The following is an 8,633-nucleotide window of genomic DNA, read 5'->3' as shown; positions in this document are numbered from 1 at the left end:
ATTTTTGTAATGTCCAGTCTTGCCACAATGTGTACAAATTTTGTTTTCAGAAAGAGTGAGGTACTTGCTTTTAGGATCCCACTTAGGTGCTTGAGTCCCATAACCAAGTCCTCTTTTGTTGCTACTGTGATATTCGGGTAGCCAGGAAAGTGCATTAGAAGCCTTGTTCCATTTGCAAGTTCTGTCTAGTTCATGTTTTACCTTCCCTAGATCTTATTTTAGTACTCTTATCTTCTCATCTTTCCTGTATAGCTCATCCTTCATTTTTCCTAAGTTTTCTTCTAGGGTGAGATGAGTGTGATCAGCTTTCTTCTTTCTTGTTCCTAGTTTCAGTTTTAAGTTCTCAGACCTAAGTTCTAGGATACTAGAGTCAAGTTCAAGAACCTGGTTCTTTAACTCAGTATTTTCACTTTCACTCTCATTAGCCCTAGACTCTAGTTTCTTGCACTTGGCTTTTAGGATTATACATTCCCTAGACAGCTCTTCATTTTCATTGTTAATTATCTCAAACTCATCAATGAAATCCTGCAATAGCTCAGACAACTTTTCTTTAGACAGGAATTTAATCTTGTCTTTGAGATGAAGAATACTTACCTCTTGTTCATCATCTGATTCTCCTATGGCCATAAGAGCTTGTTCATCTCCAGCTTCATATTCTGAGTCCTTATCTGATGTTTCTCCCCAAGCAGCAACCATAGCCTTTGTTGATCCTTTATTCCTTTTTGGTTGAACCTGTTCCTTCTTCCTGCTCCTTCGTTTAGCCCTTTCCTTCTTCCACTCAATTTCCCATTGAGGGTAGTTCTTGATCATGTGATCAGTCTTACCACACTTGTAGCAACCCCCATTGGTCTGTTTCTCAGGAGCCCTTGGTTTGTTGAAGGTTGTACCTCTTGAAGAACCCTTTCCTCTCATAAAGTAATTTTTGGAATTTCTAGTGATCATAGCCATTTCATCATCCTCCAGATCTGAACCTTCAGCAATTCTGAGAGCCAGACTTCTTTCCTTCTTGGGTGCATCCATTTTCATGGTCCACCTTCTTAGTTCATAGGCATTAAGGTTTTCTATTAGTTCATCCAGCTTGAGGGTAGCAATGTTCTTTGATTCCTGAATAGCAGTGATTTTGCTTTCCCAAGAGACTGGCAGAACCCTGGTCAAAATCTTCTCAACTTTGTCTTCTTCGAGAATAATCCTTCCAAGAGATTTAAGTTCATTTGTCAGTGTGGTGAACCTTGTATACATCTCTTGGATGGTTTCTTCTTCCTTCATGGTGAAGTTCTCATACTAGGAGTACAACAGTGTTTTTTTGGACCTCTTCACTTGAGGTGTTCCTTCATGAGCCACTTGCAAAGTGTCCCAGATTTCCTTAGCAGTAGTACAACTTTGAATTCTACTGTACTCATCTGGACCTAGTCCGCGTACAAGCCATTTCTTGGCCTTGGCATTTTTCTCCCACTTCTTCAGGTCTTCAGCAGTGTAGTCAGCCCTTGTCTTAGGCACATCCACTCCTTCAGCATTCTTCTTTGTAGTTGCTAGAGGACCATCAGTGACTATGTCCCAGAGCTCATAGTCTTCTCCTATGATGTGATCCCTCATCCTGTTCTTCCACCAAGAATAGTACTGACCATTAAAAAGTGGAGGCCTAGCAATGGATTGGCCTTCCTAGTTCCCAGGTGGTGCACTCATGTTGATATTTTCCTAAGGTGTTAGCCTCTTCATGGATAATCCGCTCTAATACCAATTGATGTTCTAAACGTCAATACCACACAAGAGGGGGGGTGATTTGTGTGGTACCCAATTTTTGCTCTAGAAGAACCTGGTTCTTCTAGGTGTTCTAACTACTATTGTTTGTGGAATAATAAGTACATAAAATAAAGGATACAGAGCTTTTTACATGGAAAACACCTGGCTCAAAAGGTGAAAAAACCACGAGCTACTACTCAGTAGGATTTTCCCAAACTTCCACTAAAATCACTGAGCCAAAATAGCATTTACAAAATTCTTTGTAAACCTAAGGATTAACTCTAATCCTGTTGTGGCACACAGCCTCAACTGTTGCGACAACTTCAAGTTAGCTTATAACTTGAACACTCAAAGTACCTAATACAATTGCTTATATGAAATCTAAAAGGTACAACTTTAAACCACCTACTACAATTGAACTAGAATAAGAAAAAACGCAATGGAACTGGTTCTTCGATCTCGTTCAAGTAGCTTCAAGAGTGCACACTCAAATCTCACATAAATTTCTTGCAAAATCGCCTTGCTCTTTTGCTTTCAATTTAGTTAACCTTCTGCATTTATGCAATACCTGTAAAAGAGATCAATCACTGCCATTTAATAGGTTAGTAATCAAAGTTTGATTGGGACTCAATTGTTGATCTTCTATCGTAGTTGAGTCCTTGAAGATCTCAAACTCCAACACTATCTTTTATCCGGATTGTGTTCTCTTCATATAAGGAGACCTTCTCCCCTTATTCAATATGCAACCTTTTCGATCAGATCCCGAGATATTGTTGATGACTTATCTTCTTCACGCTCATTTCTTTCACGTGCATCTCACATGTTTAGATCAAGACTATGCTTCACCAGATGGACCTGGTCCATGACTGAGTTCATTTGTCATTCTTCAAAACTTTACCTGTTCCTGGGCCAACACCAGTGAACTGAACCAAAACTCACACTTTGAGAACTTAGCATAAAGCTTCTCCTCTCTCAACCGTTGCAACACAATCCGTAAATGTTGGGCATGTTCCTCCTGGCTACGAGAGTACACCAAGATATCATCAATGAATACAATAACAAACAAGTCGAGATAAGGCTGAAACACATTGTTCATCAAATGCATGAACATTGCGGGGGCATTGGTCAGCCCATAAGACATCACAAAGAACTGATAATGATCATATCGGGTCCTGAAAGTTATCTTAAGAATGTCCGAGTCCCTAATCTTCAACTGGTGATACCCTGACCTCAAATCAATCTTGGAGAACACCCTCGCTCCTTGAAGCTGGTCAAATAAGTCATCAATACAATGTAAGGGATACTTGTTCTTGATGGTGACTTTGTTCAATTGCCTATGATCAATGCACATTCTCATGGTGCCATCCTTCTTCCTCACAAATAGAACTAGTGCACCCGAAGGTGACACACTAGGCCGAATAAACCCCTTATCAAGGAGTTCTTGCAGTTGCTCCTTCAATTCCTTTAACTCTGGCGGTGACATACGATACGGTGGAATAGAAATGGGTTGAGTTCCCAGCAATAAATCAATACCGAAGTTAATATCCCAATCTGGCGGCATGCCCAACAGGTCTACAGGAAACACATCCGGAAAATCTCTCACCACTGGAACTGAATCAATAGTAGGAGTCCCTGCACTAACGTGCCTCACAAAGGCCAAATAAGAAAGACAACCCTTCCCAACCATCCGCTGGGCCTTCAAGGATGAAATCACTCTACTAGGGACATAATCTGACGAACTTCGCCACTCAATCCGTGACATTCCCGGCATAGCCAACGTCACCGTCTTAGTGTGACAGTCCAGAATAGCATGACAGGGAGACAACCAATCCATGCCTAATATCACATCAAAGTCAACCATACTAAGTAGCAATAGATCCACTCTAGTCTCTAGTCCCCCAATAGTCACTACACATGACCGATATACACGGTCCATAATAATAGTATCACCCACCAGTGTAAATATATGAACAAATGAAATAAGAGACTCGCGAGGCGTATCCAGATAATGAAAAAAATACGATGACACATGAAAAAGTGGAACCGAGATTAAATAATACAGAGGCATTCCTATGGCAAACTGAGATAATACATGTGATCATAGTATCTTAAGAAATTGCATCTGGTCTGGTAGGGAGTGCATAGAAACGGGCCTGACCGCAATCTGATCGGCCACCCCCTCTAGGGCGAGCCCTAGCTGACTGACATCCACCTTAAGCTGGCTGGGCTGGTGTTAAGTAATTGGTGTTGAAGCCGAAGGCTGACTCCTCTGATGGGATGAACCTCTCGTAAGGCAGGGACAAAACCTCTTGATATGACCCAAATCTCCACACTCAATGCAACCTCTACCAGCCACTGGCAATGGGGACTGAAGGGAGCCCCTAACACCGGGATACCCACTAGAAGGACCAGGCATAGATGAACCCTGAGCTGATGGTGCATGAGACGAACTTTGAGCTGGAAGGGCACTGTAAGATGAGTGGCCCTGCTGAGAATTGTGAGAACCATGGCTAAATGATGTACCACGGTGAACTGGACGAGTCGTCTTAGCATGATTGAAGGGACGACCCCTACCGTGGTGAAACTGACCTCCAGAAGGAACACCACCAAAACTACCAGATCCCCGAGGCCTCTTGACCTCCCTCTCAACTCGTTTCTGGCAGCGAACTGACTCTATCTCCCGAACAATGTCAACCATATCCTCAAAAGAAGTACCAGGCACCCTCTCTCTGGTCATAATAATCTGTAGCTGATATGCGAGGCCATCCACGAACCTCCTGATCCTCTCTCTGTCTGTGGGAACCAACCAGACAGCATGACGGGCTAACTCCAAAAATCTCATCTCATATTGCATCAAAGTCATATCATCTTGTCTCAACTACTCAAACTACCTGCACAGCTCCTCTCTTTGGGACTGCGGCACATACTTCTCCAGGAAGAGAACGGAGAACTGTTGCCATGTAAGCGGCACTGCACCAACTAGCCTACACCTCTCATAAGCCTCCCACCAAGTGAATGCAGCTCCAGAGAACTGAAAAGTAGTGAACAAGACTCCACTGGTGTCCAGAATACCTATTGTACGGAGAATCGTTTGACACTTACCCAAGAAACCTTAGGCATCCTCGCCTTCTGCACCACTAAAAGTCGGAGGTAAATGTCTACCAAACCTCTCCAATCTACGTTGCTCATCATCAGGCATGACATGAACCACATAGTCTTGAGCAGCTGCAACCGGTTGGGTTGGTGGTGCCCCCGATGTCTGAAGTCCCTGTACCCCCTGCTAAGGTGTGTGGGTAGTGGGAGTCTGAGCACCTCCCCCGGCCTGAGAAGTAGTTGTTGCAGCCAGAACAGAGACGCCTGAGCAAGACTAGTGCACATGGTCAAAATCTGAGTTAGGGCCTCCTGAAGGCCTGGGATAACAATAGACACGGCTGGTGCCCGAGCTGGTCCCGCTGGTGCTTCCACAACCGGAACCTAATCTCGAAGATAAGTACAGACGTCTCTATACTGATCCATAAGACTCTACTAAACCCGCTCATGACTCGTGAGACCTATGTAACCTAGGCTTTGATACCAACTTGTCACGACACAAACCTCGACCGTTGTGATAGCGCCTATCATGGAAATAGGCCAGCCTCAACTCAATAATCCAATACCGTGAAAGTATTTTAAACAATAAACACGGAAGCGACAGTTCATTAAGGAACATTTTTGAAAAATAAAGTAAAATCTAAATTTCGATACAACTGCCCAAAACCGGGGTGTCACTAAGTTCATGAGCGTCTAGAGAAGAACATAGTCTATTACAACGTTTAAAGAAAACAAACTGAAATATATCTAGACATAAAGAAGGAGAGTTAAGACCTGCGAACGTCGTGTAGATACCTCAAAAATCTGCTAAGCCTGAAGCCTCGATCAGCAACTACCACTAGGACCGAAAGTGCCTGGATTTGCACAGAATGTGCAGGGGATAACATGAGTACACCAACTCAGTAAGTAACGAGTCCAAACTATAGACTAAAAGGTAGTGACGAACTCAACCTCATCATATATAATAGAGTCAACGTACAGAAACGTAGGCATGCTTTCAAATAAATAGACACTCAAAGCAATAAGGTAAATACAGATCTGAACAATTTAAGATATATAACTTAACTACCTCTACATGCCAATGCACCGTGTATGAAATGCATAATGTACTCCCACTCTCAAATGCTCAACCACTCGGTACTGAATACAGCCATCTACCCTAAGGAAATTCATCTCGGAACATATACAACACTGAATGTTAGTCTCTCAGTACCGAGGAAAAAGGGCAATCCAACCTTGTGGAGAAATCCATCTCCAGGTATATATAAATACTCAACCACTCGGTACTATATATGTCCATCCGGACCAGGGAAATCCAACCCGTAACATACTCATAACTGACTATAAGTCACCCGGTACCGAGGAAAAAGGGTAATCCAACCCTGTGGAAACATCCATATCCCGCTAGCAATACTTCGGACAAATCCATATCCAGGGAAATCCATCCCTCAATAATATTATTCGTGCTCACTAGGGGTGTGTTACAGACTTCGGAGGGGATCCTACAGCCCAAACGCTAACACAAATCAATATAACCGTTGCGGCATACAGCTCGAACCCATAATTATCACTCATAATCAGGCTCTCAGCCTCACTCAGTCATCACTCTCCAGTCTTACCACGGCTCACAATGTCATGGAAACTAGCCCAGAAACAATGACATGCAATGCTAATAATAACAACTGAGAGTGAGATATGATATGAAATGCATGAATATGACTGAGTATAAAATAACAGTGAAATTGGTGAGATGACAGCAAGAAACAACCACTAAGGGTCCCAACATTATCGGCGTGAAGGCCTAACATGATATCTAGCATGTTTACAGCTCAACTACTTTATCACATAATGGAAACACGGATATCAACAAGAAAGAGTCATTAAACGGTGCCATGGAATGAACCACGTCACAATTCTCATGGCGCACGCCCGTCACTTGGCATGTACGTCACCTCAATACTAACCACATAACATGTAGTTCGAGGTTTCGAACCCTCATAACCAAGTTTGAAAGCGTTACTTACCTCAAACCGAGCAAAATCCTACTCCGAAATTGTCACGACCCAAATCGATGGGCCGCGACGGGCACCCGGTACCTTACTCAACCGAGTACCAATGTAATGTATCTTTCTTATTACATCATCATATACACGTGACATACAGGCCTAATAGGCTAGTATAATCATTTATAAACTCAAAACATAGGCCGACAAGGACGTACAATCTTTCACATACACGACATATGTCTACAAGCCTCTAAGAATACATAAATATCATAAAGGTCGGGACAGAGTCCCGCCATACCAAACAATACCCGTCTAAATCATACTAACCAAACAAGCAACTTCGAAGTAAATGGAGCGCACCAACATCTTCCGCTAAGCTGATAGCCTACTTAGAGGGCTCTCGACCTATCTATCTGGACCTGCGGGCATGAAACGTAGCCTCCCCAGGCAAAAGGGATGTCAGTACAAATAATGTACCGAGTATGCAAGGCACATAAATAAGTGCATAAGAGACATGAAAGAAATATAGAGTACATGACTCAACCTGCAAGTCTGAATAACTTTGTAACTCATAAATTACTTTTAGCGTCGTGCATAGGTACATGTTTCATAACATCATCAGCCTCTGAGGGCATCCCATCATATCATATCAGCCACTGTGGGCAAAATCATCATCGTATACTAGCTGATCAGGTGGTGGTGCGTATATAACGCCATATCCTTTCCCATATCCCATATACATATATATACATACATATATACGCGTATATAATGCCGTTTGAATCATATTTACATATATACACGTATATAACGACGTTTGAATCATATTTCAGCCACTGTGGGCAACATCATCATCATATATCAGCTGATCAGGTGGTGGTGCATATATAATACCGTAACATTTTTCCATATCCCATATACATATATTTACATATATACGCGTATATAACGCCATCTAGTCATGGGTCAATGCACATGAATGCAATGCATGAAAAGTACGTCAATAAAATCATTCGGAATGTCATAAGATCATTTTGCCTCTAAGTAATATCATAAAGTAAACTCTTTTCAACTTTCGTATTTTTCTGAGACCCATGAACAGATGATAAGATATTATAACACACGAAAATTCAAGAACATAGATATCTCTAATACTTCTATGAATAGAGTCATTCATGGAATTTGTGCATTTGCACGTTCCGTTTGTATCGTATGGATCATGCCAAAAGAAAGAAAGGATAGCTTTAACATACCTGAACCGATTCTCTTGACAATTCCTCTAACACACATCAATTGTGACAACACGTAATGGCGGATCGAAGTAGGGGAAATTTCGTATGATATTATCGAGAATGGTTGCACCGTACTCCCTACGAATCGCAAAATCTCGTTGCTATTATGTGGTGTAACTTCGTATAACAGTCTCTGAAGCAAATAACATTGCCTGAAACTCTGGTGGTGATATATGTAAATATCATACATAATATCCTTTAAACCAATTCTCAAAAACTCACCAGATTTATCCTTTGGATTATTACATATGTAATCATAACCACTTGAGAGATCTATTATATACTTTGAGTGTGGGCCCCATTGTTTTATGACTAGGCCATATAATCCTTATATTGTGACACCTTCGAGAGTCATACTTTAAATGACCAATCTTGCTGCCAATGCCTTCTTAAATTTATCCAAATTTTATCTTTTTTCCTTAATTAATTTTTTAATCTCCACTAATCTAATAATTAACCAATTATCTACATAATTAAGAATTATCTCAAATTACTTAAAATTCTA

Source organism: Nicotiana tabacum, chromosome 8, assembly GCF_000715075.1.
Source record: "Nicotiana tabacum cultivar K326 chromosome 8, ASM71507v2, whole genome shotgun sequence".
Lineage (NCBI taxonomy): Eukaryota > Viridiplantae > Streptophyta > Magnoliopsida > Solanales > Solanaceae > Nicotiana > Nicotiana tabacum.
The sequence above is the reverse complement of the archived record's forward strand: the minus strand, read 5'-3'. Positions refer to the sequence as shown.